Source organism: Hyperolius riggenbachi, chromosome 10 (assembly GCF_040937935.1).
Source record: "Hyperolius riggenbachi isolate aHypRig1 chromosome 10, aHypRig1.pri, whole genome shotgun sequence".
In the NCBI taxonomy this organism is placed as follows: Eukaryota; Metazoa; Chordata; class Amphibia; order Anura; family Hyperoliidae; genus Hyperolius; species Hyperolius riggenbachi.
Genome location: NC_090655.1, coordinates 153,978,139 through 153,994,714, shown reverse-complemented (window position 1 = coordinate 153,994,714; position 16,576 = coordinate 153,978,139). Strand labels below are relative to the sequence as shown.

General features: G+C 48.3%; 1 long non-coding RNA gene across 1 annotated transcript in view; it reads right to left on the bottom strand.

Moving 5' to 3' along the window:
* Window positions 1–10,588, bottom strand: part of LOC137535845 (uncharacterized) — a 135,365-nt gene extending 124,777 nt beyond the window's left edge. The window contains exons 1-2 of the long non-coding RNA XR_011024476.1: window positions 10,436–10,588; window positions 2,525–2,607 (exon numbers count right to left, since the gene is read on the bottom strand). This is a non-coding gene — a long non-coding RNA (uncharacterized lncRNA). The remainder of the gene's footprint in view (window positions 1–2,524; window positions 2,608–10,435) is intronic.
* Window positions 10,589–16,576: the final 5,988 nt, after the last annotated feature.

Genomic DNA, 16,576 nt, shown 5'->3' with positions numbered 1-16,576 from the left:
TGAGCGTGTATGTCCAACAAACCCACTGTGTGGTCACTTTATTAGTGCATTAGAAAACGTTAAAGTGCATACTCAGACGAACATCTAGTAAAATATCTGACAGATCTGTCAAAATATTAAAAACAGTATGGCCGGCCAACGTTGTAATGCCATTCACACACCACCTACAACTACCTGCCAGAAATGGTCCGCTGGACTACACCTACTAGCTATGAGCAACATTTCAGAGAGCAGGTATCTCTGGTCGCAATCCCCAGATATTTATTTGAATGTTAATAGCATCAAGCACAATTCATGATGAAAAAGCAATGATGCTTGGCACTTTAAAGGGAACCTTAACTGAACGGGGGTTAAAGAGGAACTGTAACGACAAAACGGCCCCTGGGGGGTACTCACCTCGGGTGGGGGAAGCCTCAGGATCCTAATGAGGCTTCCCACGCCGTCCTGCGTCCCTCGGGGGTCTCGCTGTAGCCCTCCGTACAGCGGTGACGCAATATTTACCTTCCTGGCTCCTGCGCAGGCGCTCTGATGGCTGTCGGCGCCGAAGTAGGCGGAAATACCCGATCGCCGTCGGGTCTGCTCTACTGCGCAGGCGCAAGTTTCCGGCGCCTGCGCAGTAGAGCGGACCCGACGGAGATCGGGTATTTCCGTCTATTTCCGTGCCGAAAGTCGCCACAGCGCCCCCGCTGGAGCCAGCAAAGGTAAATATTGAACTGACAGTCGGCACAGTCGCCGGCTGTTCGGAGGGCTGCGGGACAGAGGACGGCGTGGGAAGCCTCATTAGGATCCCGAGGCTTCCCCCACCCGAGGTGAGTACCCCCCAGGGGATGTTTTTCATGTTACAGAGTCTCTTTAAAGAGTTTCAATTACCTGGGGCTATTACCAGCCCCCTGCAGCAGTCCTGTGCCCTCGGAGCCGCTCTGGAATCCTCCGGTCCCCCGCTGTCACTTAGTTTTTTAGTTTTATTTTTGACGACTCACCAGTCGGCTGGCCGCCATGCATATTATTGGACGCATTCCCTTCCTTTAATTAGCGCTGTTGCGGAGCACAACGCGTACAAAAATATCTACGCATGCGGAATGCGGCAATGCATATTTTTGTACACGTTGCGGTCCGCAACAGCGCTAATTGCAGTAGGGAATGCGTCCAATAATACGCATGGCGGCCGGCCGACTGGTGAGTTGTCAAAAATTAAACTAAGTGACAGCGGGGGACCGGAGGATTCCAGAGCGGCTCCAAGGGCACAGGACTGCTGCAGGGGGCTGGTAATAGCCCCAGGTAAGTGAAACTCTTTACCCCCCGTTTAGTTTAGGTTCCCTTTAAGCTGATGCTCTCATTCCTCAAACAATTGCCAACGCAATAATTCCGGCAATGTCCACACTATTCCAGCAGAGTGTCCAGATCACAACTCAATCATAGTTATTGAATCAGTTAGCACTCTTGAGTATGGAATATGCCACTATGAAGCGTGTACAAAAGCAAGCGATGCAGCATGTGTAAGCACGAGACATTGTGGCCCAGAGACAAACGAAGCTACCATTGTAAAGCAGAAGTTCTCTATTCCATCCATTGGACAACCGCTTCCTATCTGGTCTCAAGATGCTGCTAAGTCCATAACACAGGGCTTCAGCTCAGAGCCGCGCTCCACTGAGCGCTGGGTGGATGACACACAGTGGACCTCCGTATGCAGCTACACGCTGATGCAGGGGGCATGGGCGGCGTTGTTACGTGGTACCCGGAAGGAAACGCTTCTTTATAGGTAGCCAGTATTAGATGCCTCTACATAGGTAGCCAGGCGGAGGGGGGACGCAGCAGCAGTGGCTCAGCTGTCATCGGATAGTCACTTCGCCAAGATCCACGCTCTGCACCTACAAACTTCTTCCTGTCCTATGTTCCAGCTCACAGCAAGAGCGCCTCCTAGGGAGCACTTTTAATGTGAGATGGAACACAAGAACAGGAAGAAGTTTGTAGCTGCAGCGCGTGGATCGTGGCAAAGTGAGTATCTGATGACTCCCTCAGCGGCACCACTGTGGTGGGAACAAGCAGGCCCCTCAGGGGCCCGGACGCACAGGCAACTGCTGCGACCTTGGCCCCTATGCTCTGATCCTGCTCCTAAAAATGTGTTGTTGTTTTTTAGATACCCCAGTTTTATTTTATATTTAAATCTACTTTTTAAGTTTTTACTGTTTCATTGTCTCTGCTCAATAGCCCTTTATTGAAGGATGCCAGAGCTACAATCTATGAACTGTTGACCCTTTTTAATCTATTTTCTGCTCTCAGAAGCCATTTTCTGTATTATAGCTGGAATTCCTTATCAGTGAGGGTTACGCTGTGGTCCCACCCAGTCCCAAGCCAGTCACTTGTATGCCTGATGTTTAACTCTTTCAGGCAGGGAAAGAAAAAAAAAAACACAGCATAGTTATTTGTATGCTTGGCGCTGTACATACACATGTCTATGTCATCATGTCACCTCGTGCATTCTTTCAAGGGTACCTGAAGCGGAAAAAAATAATTGAATACTCACCTCAGTAGTGGGAAGCCTCTGGAGAGTTCAGAGTCTTCTCAATCCTCCTTGATCCCACCGATCCAGAACGTATTCGACAAGGGCTTGAGGACGTTATGGAAACAGAACATTTAAATTATTAATACTGTTATAAACGTTGACTAATATCATTAAAATATGAATTACTCCATTCACATAAAAACATTAGTTCAAGGTGGTAATTTAGGAATGATCTCTGTATAGACATGCTAGCGGGCTATCTGCTGAGTAGCCTGTTCTGTTGTACGGAAAGGGGAGGGGAAAAGGGGTGAGCTGGAGGTGTAGGAAAAACAATAGAAGATAACTGTCAGACAATGCTGACCTAAAGTGAGCAATGGCTGAAGGGAATGCCAGGAACATTGGGGGCACCTGGACACACATTTCAGACTACTTGAACAATTTGTTTGAGCAGCAAGATTCTAATATACTGTATATGCTTTACAAGTGTTGTGCAGTTACGTTCAGGACACTCAAGCAGTCCCCACAATATCTATACCAACATATAATGTTTATATAAAATATAAAGTGTTTGTTTATGGCAAAGGCCAAAGGACACACTTTTCACCAGAGGTGTAACCACAGCGAGCAGCCCCAGTGACTGCAGGGGGTTCCAGAGCTGTGGGGGCACAGCTTCTAAACCCCCCTCCTCCAATACAGGGGCCCATCTCACATATCATAAAATGCAGCACATTAGCCAGTATAGAAAATGTAGTGCATACATGTGAAATCGGCGCCGGTAGACTTGGGCGCAGGATACAGTGGTATATATCTGATCCTGCTTCTGTACAAGTCCAGGCCGTGTTAATTACTATTCCCCCTCCAGGCTGCCATGGATAGTGGGGGAATGATATAATTTGGCTTCCAGCAATATCTGGAGGCCGATTTATTGTGTTTTTTAAGCAACTTCGGCTGCGACTTCTGACGGCCCCAACGTTACTCACTGAGCGCTGTGTGATGTGATTCCTATAATAGTCTATGCTGGCGCCGGCTGCGCCCAAATCTAGCAGCGCTGAAAAGCACTGCTCCGAATGCAGCCCATATATACAATGCATCACATTGGCCCATATGGAAAATGCAGCACTTTAGCCCATATGGAAAATGCAGCACGTTAGCCCATATGGAAAATGCAGCACATTAGCCCATATGGAAAATGCAGCACGTTAGCCCATATGGAAAATGCAGCACTTTAGCCCATATGGAAAATGCAGCACTTTAGCCCATATGGAAAATGCAGCATGTTAGCTCATTTAGAAAATGCAGTCCATATATAAAAAGCAGCACATTAGCCCATAAACAAAATGCAGTCCATTAACCACCCTGGCGTTCTATTTATTGCGTCAGGTGGCGGCGCAACAGGTTTTTTTATATATATTTTTTTACGCGGCGGGTAGCGGCACATCGGCAGCGGGCGGCCACAACACGCAGCAAGCAAAGTGCTTGCTTCGTGTTTAAAAAAAAATTTATGAAAATCGGCCCAGCGGGGCCTGAGCGGTGCCCTCCGGCGGTCATGAACGAGCTGAGCTCGTCCATACCGCCAAGGAGGTTAATAAAAATGAAGCATGCTAGCCCATATAGAAAATAAGCAGGTTAAACCATATAGAAACAGTAGCCTGTATATGAATTGCAGCGCATTAGCCCATACAGAAAATGAAGCACATTAGCCCATATGGAAGTTAAAAAGATTAGGCCACACATAAAATGAGCATATTAGCCCATACAGAAAATGCAGTCCATATATAAAATGCAGCATATCCTACTAATATTATAAAAGGGGAAGTTCGGATGTTTGTTACTCGATCACGCAAAAATGGCTGAAGGAATTTGAATGAAATTTGGCACACACATAGTACATTACCTGAAATAACATATAGGATACTTTTTATCCCCATAACCAAAAAGTGGGCCGAGACAAATACAAATTTCACTGGGAAAATGTAAACTGCAGCCATTCTTACACTGTTTATAACAGGGTTCTAAAACTTTGCGCAGTTGGTCACTGGATGACTGGGATTAATATTCAGAAAAGTGGGTGGAGCCTACAAAAAGCCAATCAAAATTCACCTATTGATTTTCACAGGGTATATTTAATTGCTGCCATTCTTGCACTGTGATTGTTGCACTGTTAAACTTGTATAAGCAGGCACAGAGGGCAGAGGTGACACAGAGGGGGACAATGGAGGCACAGGGGGGCAAAGAGGAGGTACAGGGGACAGAAATGGCACAATTTTCCGACTTAAGAACAGATTCAGGTTAAAAACAAACCTACAGTCCCTATCTCGTTCGTTAACCCGGGACTACCTGTATTTTATTGCTGCCATTTTTGCACTGTCACAAGCCATAAACCTGGTACAGTCAGAGCAGTCCTTTTCAGCGCAGGAAGATTTGGGCGCAGCCGGCGCCACCATAGACTATAAATGGGATTACTTCTGTAGCGCACTCAGTGAGTAACGTCGGCTCCCTCAGAAGACGGAGCCGAAGTTGCTTAAAAAAAAACACAATAATTCAGCCTTCAGCAATCGCTGGAAGCCGAATTATCTCATTCCCCCACTATCCATGGCGGCCTGGAGGGGGAATAGTAATTAACACGGCCCGGTCTACCAGCACCGATTTCACATGTATGTGGTACAGTTGGTCATTGGGTGACTGGGGTTCAAATTCAGAAAAGGGGTGGAGCCACAGCCAATCAGATTAGTTTCATTTCAATGCAAATTATTGATGCCAAAGACCACAAAGCTCACAAACGAGGTCATTGAGCAATTGAGTAATTGTGTGTTAGGGTTAGAAAAAGTGGGCAGAGCCAACACCAGCCAAATACATACCCGGACAACACGGGTCATCAGCATGTAAGCCCTTATATAAAATGCAGCATGTTAGCTCATATATAAAATGCAGCATGTTAGCCCATATAGAGAAAGTAGCATGTAAGCCCATATATAAAATGCAGTCCATTTATAAAATGCAGCATGGTAGCCCATACGGAAAATGCAGCACATTTGCCTATATAGAAAATAAGTTGGCTAGCCCAAAAATAAAATGAGCACGTTAGCCCATATAGAAAATGCAGTCCATATACAAACAGAAGCATGTTAGCCCACATATAAAATGCAGCATCTTTAACCATATATTGCCTAATCTCCATGCTCTCCACCTAACTTGCCTAATCTCCATGCTCTCCTCCAGTGACTGACTAAGCATTACCTGGTACTCATACTGTGCTGTGTGATCTGGTTTTCTTATATTCCTGTATTGTCATTTTGCTGTATGTCACCCCTAAATATTGTCTGTAACCTAAATTAATGTACAGCGCTGCGTAATATGTTGGCGCTTTATAAATACAATAAATAAATAAATATATAAAATGCAGCATGTTAGCCCATACAGAAAATGCAGCATGTTAGCCAGGGCCGTTTCTACTGCCGTGCGGCCCGTGCCGCCGCACTGAGCGCTGCTGGGAGGGGGGCGCTGTGATGGAGGGGGGAGTCCAGTCTCATCTCTCCATACACGCTGATACACGCTGCTTCCTGTTTAGCCGGAAGCAGTGTGTGTGTGTATCAGCGTCTATGGAGAGATGAGACTGGCGGCGAGAGAGCAGCGCTTCGAGCCAGCGAGGTGAGTAGTTATGCACAGCGCTTCCCTGCTGCATTACTCTGCAGTCCGAGGGGAGATCGCATGGAGGGCGGCCCGGGGAGAGGGAGGAAGAGGTCGGGCTGCCCTCCCCGCGGCTGCGGCTCCCCCCTCCATCATGGGGAGCACCTACCTATCTAACCTATACTGGGGGGCAGCTACCTATCTAACCTATACTGGGGGGCACCTACCTAACCTATACTGGGGCAGCTACCTATCTAACCTATCCTGGGGGGCACCTACCTATCTAACCTATCCTGGGGGGCAGCTACCTATCTAACCTATGCTGGGGGGCACCTACCTAACCTATATTGGGTAAGCTACCTATCTAACCTATCCTGGGGGGCACCTACCTATCTAACCTATACTGGGGGGCAGCTACCTATCTAACCTATCCTGGGGCGCACCTACCTATCTAACCTATACTGGGGGGCAGCTACCTATCTAACCTATCCTGGGGGGCACCTACCTATCTAACCTATACTGGGGGGCAGCTACCTATCTAACCTGGGGGGCAGCTACCTAATCTAACCTATACTGAGGAAGCAGCTACCTAATCTAACCTATACAGGGGGGCACCTACCTATCTAACCTATACTGGGGGGCAGATACCTATCTAACCTATAGTGGGAGCATTAACTTATCCAACCTGTATTGGGGGCACCTACCTACCTAGCTAGCCTATACAGGTAACAACTATACTGGCTACCTATATTGGAGGCACCTACCTAACTAACCTATACTGGGGGCATCTACCTATCTAACCTATGCTGGGGGCAACTATTCTGGCTACCTATATTAGAGGCACCCACCTAGCTAACCTGTACTGGGGGCACCTACTACCTATCTAATTTATACCGGGGACGCCTGCCTATCTAACCTATACTGGTTACCTATACTGGAGGCACCTACCTGGCTAACCTATACCGGAGGCAACTATACTGGCTCATCTATGCCTGGCTACCTATACTGGGGGGACCTCTATAGCTGGCTACCTATATTGGGGTACCTATTCTGGGGGAATCTGTACTGAGTGCAACTAGATCTGGCTAACCTATACTGCGGGCACCCATACCTTGCTGGGGGGGGGGGGTGCAATTTTTACACCCTCGCCCTGGGTGCATTTTAGCCTAGAAACTGCACTGATGTTAGTTCATAAACAAAACACAGGACGTTAGCCCGTATACAAAATGCAGCACGTTAGCCCATATACAAAATACAGCACGTTAGCCCATATACAAAATGCAGCAGGTTAGCCCATATACAAAATGCAGGACGTTAGCCTATATACAAAATGCAGGACGTTAGCCCATATACAAAATGCAGCACGTTAGCCCATATACAAAATGCAGCACGTTAGCCCATATACAAAACGCAGCACATTAGCCCATATACAAAATGCAGCACGTTAGCCCATATACAAAACACAGCATGTTAGCCCATTTACAAAACGCAGCACACTAGCCCATACATAAAATTAGCCCTGATATAAAATGCAGCATCTTAGCCACTATACAAAATGCAGCATCTTAGCCAATATATAAAATGGAGCATATTGGTCCATATATAAAATGCAGCACATTAGCCCATATACAAAACACAGCATGTTAGCCCATATATAAAACACAGCACGTTAGCCCATATACAAAATGGAGCACGTTAGCCCATATACAAAATGGAGCACGTTAGCCCATATACAAAATGCAGCACATTAGCCCATACATAAAATTAGCCCTGATATAAAATGCAGCATCTTAGCCACTATACAAAATGCAACATCTTAGCCAGTATACAAAATGGAGCTTATTGGTCCATATAAAAATATACAAAATGCAGCACATTGCATATGGAAAAGCAGGATTTTAGACCATATACAAAATGCAACAATGTTAGCCCTGAAATAAAATGCAGCATCTTAGCCCATAAACAAAATGCAGCATATTGACCCATATATAAAATGCAGCATATTAACCCATATATAAAATGCAGCATGTTAGTCCATATATAAAATGCAGCATATTAGCCCATATATAAAATGCAGCACGTTAGGCCATATACATAATGCAGCACATTAGCCAATATATAAAATGCAGCACGTTAGCCAATATTTAAAATGCAGCACATTAGACCATATGGAAAATGCAGCACTTTAGCCCATAGGGAAAATACAGCACTTTAGCCCATAGGGAAAATGCAGCAATGTTACATGTGGCACTTGCGCCACGGTTTCCAGATTGAAAGTTCCAGGACGGAGGGGCGGAGCACAGCACCACAGCAGCAAATAGCAGGAGCATGACACCAGCATCACATCCCTGGCACCCAACACAGAAAGCAGCAAGGAGACATGACAGCCAGGTGGACTGGTACAGAGGTGGGGGCGAAGCTAATCGAGTGGTCGCGGTGTTACAGCTGTATTTTCTATTGCATCAGTGCAGCCGGCCCAGGGTGAAATGTCCCCCCCTTGTTAGCTGTACACTTCAGGAGGACCGCCATGGGTCTCCAAAAGGCTCGCAGCAGACCCCTCTATCGCCGGAAAAGAGAATAGGGCCCTTGGCTAAGGCCGCCATAGCAGCCACTATGGCTCCTATGGTGATTCATATGCCACTTGTGCTGGAGGAGGGAGAACTCGGTGTAGGTGCTGGGAGAAGGGAGAGGTCAGGATGGGTGCTGGGCGGGGGACCCGGGGGTCAGTGTGGGTGTCGGGGGAGGGACAGGTCAGTGTGGTTGTTGGGGAAAGGAGAAGTTAGTGTGGGTTCTGGGGGGTGGGAGAGGTTAGTGTAGGGGGTGGGGGAAGGGAGAGGTCAGTGTGGTTGTCGGGTAAGGGAGAGGTCAGTGTGGGTTCTGGGGGGTGGGAGAGGTTAGTGTGAGTGGTGGGGGAAGGGAGAGGTCAGTGTGGTTGTCAGGGAAGGGGAGAGGTTAGTGTGGATTGTGGGGGGTGAGAGAGGTTAGTTTGAGGGGTGGGGGAGGGAGAAGTCAGTGTGGGTGCTGGTGGGAGGGAAAGGTCAGTGTGGGTGATGGAGAGGTTAGTGTGTGTGGGGAGGGGGGGAAGTTACTGTGGGTTCTGGGGGGGTGATGTGTAAGTGTAAGGGGGGGGGGGGGTGAGGGATCAGCGTGGGTTGATTGGTGGAGGGAGAGGTCAGTGTGGGGTGGATGAGGGAGAAATTACTGTGGGTTCTGGGGGGGGGGGATGAGGGATTAGTGTGGGTGATTGGTGGAGGGAGAGGTCAATGTGGGTGTGTGAGGGAAAAGTTACTGTGGGTGCTGGGGGGAAGGGGTCAGTGTGGGTGTGTGGATGAGGGAGAGGTTACTGTGGATGCTGGGGCGGGGGAGGGGGAAGGTTAGTGTGTGTGTGTGGGGGGAGGGGGTGGATGAGGGAGAAATTACTGTGGGTGGTGGTGGGGGGAGGGGTCAGTGTGGGTGTATGGATGAGGGAGAGGTTACTGTGGGTGCTGGGGGGAGGGGTCAGTGGTGGGTGATTGGGGGAGGGAGAGGTCAGTGTGGGGGGGGGGGAAGTTGCTGGAGGGGAGGGGTCAGTGTGGATGAGGGAGAAGTTACCACGGGTGCTGGGGGGGGGGGAGGAGGGTTAGTGTGTGTGCGGGGGGGGGGTGAGGGAGAAATTACTGTGGGTGCTGGGGGGGAGGGGTCAGTGGTGGGTGATTGGGGGAGGGAGAGGTCAGAGTGTGTGTGTGTGTGGGGGGGGGGGGGGTGGATGAGGGAGAAATTACTGTGGGTACCGGGGGGGGTCAGTGTGGGTGATTGGGGAAAAAGTGAATGTGGGTGTTGGGGGGGGGGGGGTTGGATGAGGGAGAAATTACTGTGGGTGCTGGTGGGGGAAGGGGTCAGTGTGGGTGTATGGATGAGGGAGAAGTTACTGTGGGTGCTGGGGGGAGGGGTCAGTGGTGGGTGATTGGGGGAGGGAGAGGTCAGTGTGTGGGTGTGTGTGGGGGGGGGGAGGGAGGGTGAGGGAGAAGTTACTGTGGGTGCTGGGGGGGAGGCTTAGTGTGTGTGTGTGTGTGTGTGGGGGGGGGGGGGGTGAGGGAGAAATCACTGTGGGTGCTGGGGGGGAGGGGTCAGTGGTGTGTGTGTGTGTGTGTGTGTGTGTGTGGTGGATGAGGAAGAAATTACTGTGGGTACTACCGGGTGGAGGGGAGGGGGTTCAGTGTGGGGGTTGGATGAGGGTGAAGTTGCTGGGGAGGAGGGGTCAGTGTGGGTGATTGGGGGGGGGGGGAGATCAGTGTGGGTGCTGTTATCCGGGATGCATATTCTCACCTGCTTCCAAATTCCTGTCAGGGCTGCCTCTCCAAAGTGTCTTGGATTGGGGGCGGGGCTTATCGCGGCCGGGGGCGGAGCTTCTTGCAGATACCTTTGTTGTAGTAAAAAAAGGCATGTGGGGTAGGGGGGATGTGCCAGAGCCCTTCCCCTCTGCACGTGACCCTCTACGGTGACAGCGCCACATCTGAGCTTCCAGTGCCGACAGCTCTGGGGTCACGTGACAGGCTATGTGCTTTTCCAATCACACTAAACTGCTCATAGCTCCCCATCACTACCCCCTGGAGGCCCCAAATAGCATTACACCTGTCTACCAGAGAGCCCTCCTCCACCCCCAGCAGCATTCTCCCCTCTCTGCCTCCTCTCACCCCCGCAATCTGCCCCCGAACAGCCGTCTCCCCGCCGCTAGCGCTGTGACCGCCAGGGGGCGTCCATGGATCGGGGGATTTCCACATGAAAGCGGCAGCATTCCTCCGGGATTCATGTTTGGGTCTTCCGGGGGGAGTACGGAGATGGAGACATGCGGGTGGTCCCGGGTTGGAGGGTCGCCGATCGCCTGAAAACCCCGCAAAGAGGCGGGAGAAGAAGCACAAGTGTGGCGCAGCGGCACGCGGAGGCTGTGTCTGTTCTCAACATGGTCCGCTCTGTGTGATAAGGAATCTCCGCTACGGGAGCGAGGCATTCGCCTGGAGACCGCCGAGCCGAGCGGGGCGCCTCTGCCGCTGATCGTAGCTCCGATGCCGTGATGGGAGGAAGGAATGTTTTAGTAACTATTCTTTTTTAATATTTAAATAACAATCATACAGTCACATAAGGATTACAATACAGCAATCTGGTAATGAAAGCGGTGTGTGTATATATATATATATATATATATATATATATATATATATATATATATATAGTAGCCAGAGAAAAAGTAATGTAAGCAGATATGCCAAATGATATCAGAAATGATGGCTATAAATACCTGTCAAATAGCTAAAAAGAAAAAAGCTCATAGAGTTATAGATATATTTGTATTTTTTGTTTTAACGGTTTATTGAAAAGGTAAGCAAAGTCATTATATACAAAACAGACAACAAACCTCACTCAGGAAGCATTACATCAGTGTGAAATATGGAAAGAAGTAAATATAATCAAATCCCCAGTGCAGAATACTATCAATTACATGCAAACAGTCCTGACATGCTGTAAATTGTCTTTCCAGATGAAAACTTGACTGATCAGTTACAGCTGTTTTTTTTCCACCTGATGACCTCACAATACTCAGCTGGGTATAAAGGATGCTACGATTACCTGATGACCTCACAATACTCAGATGGGCAAAGAGGATGCTGGGATTACCTGATGACCGCACAATACTCAACTGGGTATAGAGGATGCTGGGATTACCTGATGACCTCACAATACTCGGCTGGGTATAGAGGATGCTACGATTACCCGATGACCTCACAATACTCAGCTGGATATAGAGGATGCTGGGATTATCTGATGACCTCACAATACTCGGCTGGGTATAGAGGATGCTACGATTACCCGATGACCTCACTATACTCAGCTGGATATAGAGGATGCTGGGATTACCTGATGACCTCACAATACTCGGCTGAGTATAGAGGATGCTGGGATTATCTGATGATCTCACAGTACTCAGCTGGTTATACATAGAGGATGCTGGGATTACCTGATGACCTCACAATACTCAGATGGGCATAGAGGATGCTAGGATTACCTGCTGACCTCACAATACTCAGCTGGGTATAGAGGATGCTGGGATTACCTGATGACCTCACAATACTCATCTGGGTATAGAGGATGCTGGGATTACCTGATGACCTCACAATACTCAGATGGATATAAAGGATGCTGGGATTACCTGATGACCTCACAATACTCAGATGGGTTTAGAGGATGCTGGGATTACCTGATGACCTCACAATACTCAGCTGGGTATAGAGGATGCTGGGATTACCTGATGACCTCACAATACTCAGCTGGGTATAGAGGATGCTAGGATTACCTGATGACCTCACAATACTCAGCTGGATATAGAGGATGCTGGGATTACCTGATGACCTCACAATACTCAGCTGGGTATAGAGGATGCTGGGATTACCTGATGACATACAATACTCAGATGGGCATAGAGGATGCTGGTATTACCTGATGACCTCACAATACTCCGATGGATATAGAGGATGCTGGGATTACCTGCTGACCTCACAATACTCAGCTGGGTTTAGAGGATGCTGGGATTACCTGATGACCTCACAATACTCAGCTGGGCATAGAGGATGCTGAGATTAGTAATGCTCGGATAGTACTTTTTAAAATCCGAATTGACCCCAATCCGGATACCTAGATATCCAGATCCGGCTCGGATATCCGAATCCGGCCTTTTAGATATCCGCGTGAACGCGGATATCCGGTCGCATTATCCGCGGATATCTGGCCTATTCGGTAATCTGGATAGAAAAACCGGAAGTGCCCTTTAAATATCTTTAAAAGGGGTTTTGAGGGTAAATGAGGCATGTATCATCATTATTTTGCAAAGGGAAACACTAATTGATGATGTGGGGACTTCGAATCCCCCCCCCCCCCCCCAAAAAAAAATGACTGTCAATTAACATTAGGCCTAGATTCCAGACAGTGGTCGTGCAGCCCACATTGTGTCTCCAAAGTCCAACCGCACAACTGGGACATGACAGTTTTCAGTCAAGACACCTCCAAAAATTGATGCTGCAATTTTGTTTTGGGTTAAATATAGGTGGTATCAGTGGCCTGTGGCACCCTGTCCTGGCGGTGGGAGCTGCACAGGCAGCAGGAGCAGGGCAATGCAGCAGCAGCAGGTGTAACATGTGCCAGCCAGGAGCATGACGGACGTGGTACGTGGCACTTGCTCATAGAGTTATAGATATATTTGTATTTTTTGTTTTAACGGTTTATTGAAAAGGTAAGCAAAGTCATTATATACAAAAAAGACAACAAACCTCACTCAGGAAGCATTACATCAGTGTGAAATATGGAAAGAAGTAAATATAATCAACAGTGGCGTAGCTAAGGAGCTGTGGGCCCCGATGCAAGTTTTACAATGGGGCCCCCCCAAGCACTCTATACAGAACAATTAATACGGCGCACCAAAACCTGCCAATGGCAACTACAGTGTCAGAGGTGCTAGAATGGGATGGGGAACAGTTTGTTAATGATTACCAATATACAAAGTATCTTTAGAAGTGATTTTTATGAGCACAGGACCAATAGAGAGCTAATACTGTAGTTGAGAGAGGGCCCTTCAGGGCCCCTCTGGCCCAAGGGCCCCGATGCGATCGCTACCTCTGCACCCCCTATTGCTACGCCCCTGATAATCAAATCCCCAGTGCAGAATACTATCAATTACATGCAAACAGTCCTGACATGCTGTAAATTGTCTTTCCAGATGAAAACTTGACTGATCAGTTACAGCTGTTTTTTTCCCACCTGATGACCTCACAATACTCAGCTGGGTATAAAGGATGCTACGATTACCTGATGACCTCACAATACTCAGATGGGCATAGAGGATGCTGGGATTACCTGATGACCTCACAATATTCAGCTGGGTATAGTGGATGCTGGGATTACTTGATGACCTCACAGTACTCAGCTGGTTATACATAGAGGATGCTGGGATTACCTGATGACCTCACAATACTCAGCTGGGTATAGAGGATGCTGGGATTACCTGATGACCTCACAATACTCGGCTGGGTATAGAGGATGCTAGGATTACCTGATGACCTCACAATACTCAGCTGGATATAGAGGATGCTGGGATTACTTGATGACCTCACAATACTCAGCTGGGCATAGAGGATGCTGAGATTACCTGTAGAGTTGGGCCGAACGGTTCGCCTGCGAACGGTTCCATGCGAACTTCAGTGGTTCGCGTTCGGGTCCCGCAGGTGAACTTTTGCGGAAGTTCGGTTCGCCCCATAATGCACCATGAGGGTCAACTTTGACCCTCTACATGACAGTCAGCAGGCCCAGTGTATCCAATTAGGCTACACTAGCCCCTGGAGCCACCCCACCCCCCCCTAATAAAAGGCAGGCAGCGGCGGCCATTACGCTCACTCGTGTGCCTGCGTTAGTGAGAGTAGGGCGAGCTGCTGCAGACTGTCTCTCATAGGGAAAGATTAGTTAGGCTTAGCTTGTTCCTGGCTGCATACCTGTTCTGTTCAGTGAGCCCACCATACCTGTTCTGTTCAGTGAGCCCACCATACCTGTTCTGTTCAGTGAGCCCACTGGATACCTGCATACCTGTTCAGTGAACCTGCCACTGCATACCTGTTCTGTGAACCCACCACTGCATACCTGTACTGTGAACCCACCACTGCATACCTGTACTGTGAACCCACCACTGCATACCTGTTCAGTGAACCCACCACTGCATACCTGTTCAGTGAACCCGCCACTGCATACCTGTACTGTGAACCCACCACTGCATACCTGTACTGTGAACCCACCACTGCATACCTGTTCAGTGAACCCACCACTGCATACCTGTTCAGTGAACCCACCATTGCATACCTGTTCAGTGAACCTGCCACTGCATACCTGTTCTGTGAACCCACCACTGCATACCTGTTGTGTTCAGTGAACCCGCCACTGTATACCTGTTCAGTGAACCCACCACTGCATACCTGTTCTGTGAACCCGCCACTGTATACCTGTTTTGTTCAGTGAACCCGCCACTGCGTACCTGTTCTGTTCAGTGAACCCGCCACTGTATACCTGTTCAGTGAACCCGCCACTGCATACCTGTTGTGTTCAGTAAACCCGCCACTGTATACCTGTTCTGTTCAGTGAACCTGCCACTGCATACCTGTTCTGTGAACCCACCACTGCATACCTGTTCAGTGAACCCACCACTGCATACCTGTTCAGTGAACCCGCCACTGTATACCTGTTCAGTGAACCTGCCACTGCATACCTGTTCTGTGAACCCGCCACTGTATACCTGTTCTGTTCAGTGAACCCGCCACTGCATACCTGTTCTGTTCAGTGAACCCGCCACTGTATTCCTGTTCAGTGAACCCGCCACTGCACTCTCGCCATGGTGCGCACCAGTCCAGCACGGCCGTCACTACACAAACAGCTGTTTGCGGTGCGTTACACGGTGAGTTTGGTGTGTCAGTGTGCAGCAGTACCTTAATTACACTACCTGATTTGATGTATACACATGCAAGATGTTTTAAAGCACTTTAGGCCTGTCATTTAGCATTCAATGTGATTTCTGCCCTTAAAACGCTGCTTTGCGTCAAATCCAGATTTTTTCCGGGGACTTTTGGCATGTATCCCACTCCTCCACCTGGGGGTCCAGGTGTTAGACCCCTTGAAACATCTTTTCCATCACTTTTGTGGCCAGCATAATTTTTTTTTTTTCAAAGTTCGCATCCCCATTGAAGTCTATTGCGGTTCGCGAACTTTTACGCGAACCGAACCTTACGCGGAAGTTCGCGAACCCGGTTCGCGAACCTAAAATCGGAGGTTCGGCCCCACTCTAATTACCTGATGACCTCACAATACTCAGCTGAGTATAGAGGATGCTACGATTACCTGATGACCTCACAATACTCAGCTGCATATAGAGGATGCTGGAATTACCTGATGACCTCACAATACTCAGCTGGGTATAGAGGATGCTGGGATTACCTGATAACCTCACAATACTCAGCTGGATATAGAGAATGCTGGGATTACCTGATGACCTCACAGTACTCAGCTGGTTATACATAGAGGATGCATATAGGAAGAATAAGTATATGGAATAGAGAACATACAGGCTAGGTGCACACTTAGCAGAAACGCTAACATTGCAGAACGGAAGTCAATGTGCCGCAGGAAAAAATGCATATAAAACGCATATGCATTTTAAAACATGCATATTATGCAAGGTTTTGTTGCATAATATTCAAAAACGCATATAATGAAAGTCAATGGGAACTCAATGGTATGCGTTTTTATGTTTGCGTTTTTATTTGCGGTTTTATTTTTTTAAAAATTGTTTTCTGATGTATTTCCGCTTCCTGTTGTCTTCCTAGGGATTAGCATAAAACGCAATTGAAAAGCGCATACAAAACGCATATGGGTTTTTTAAAT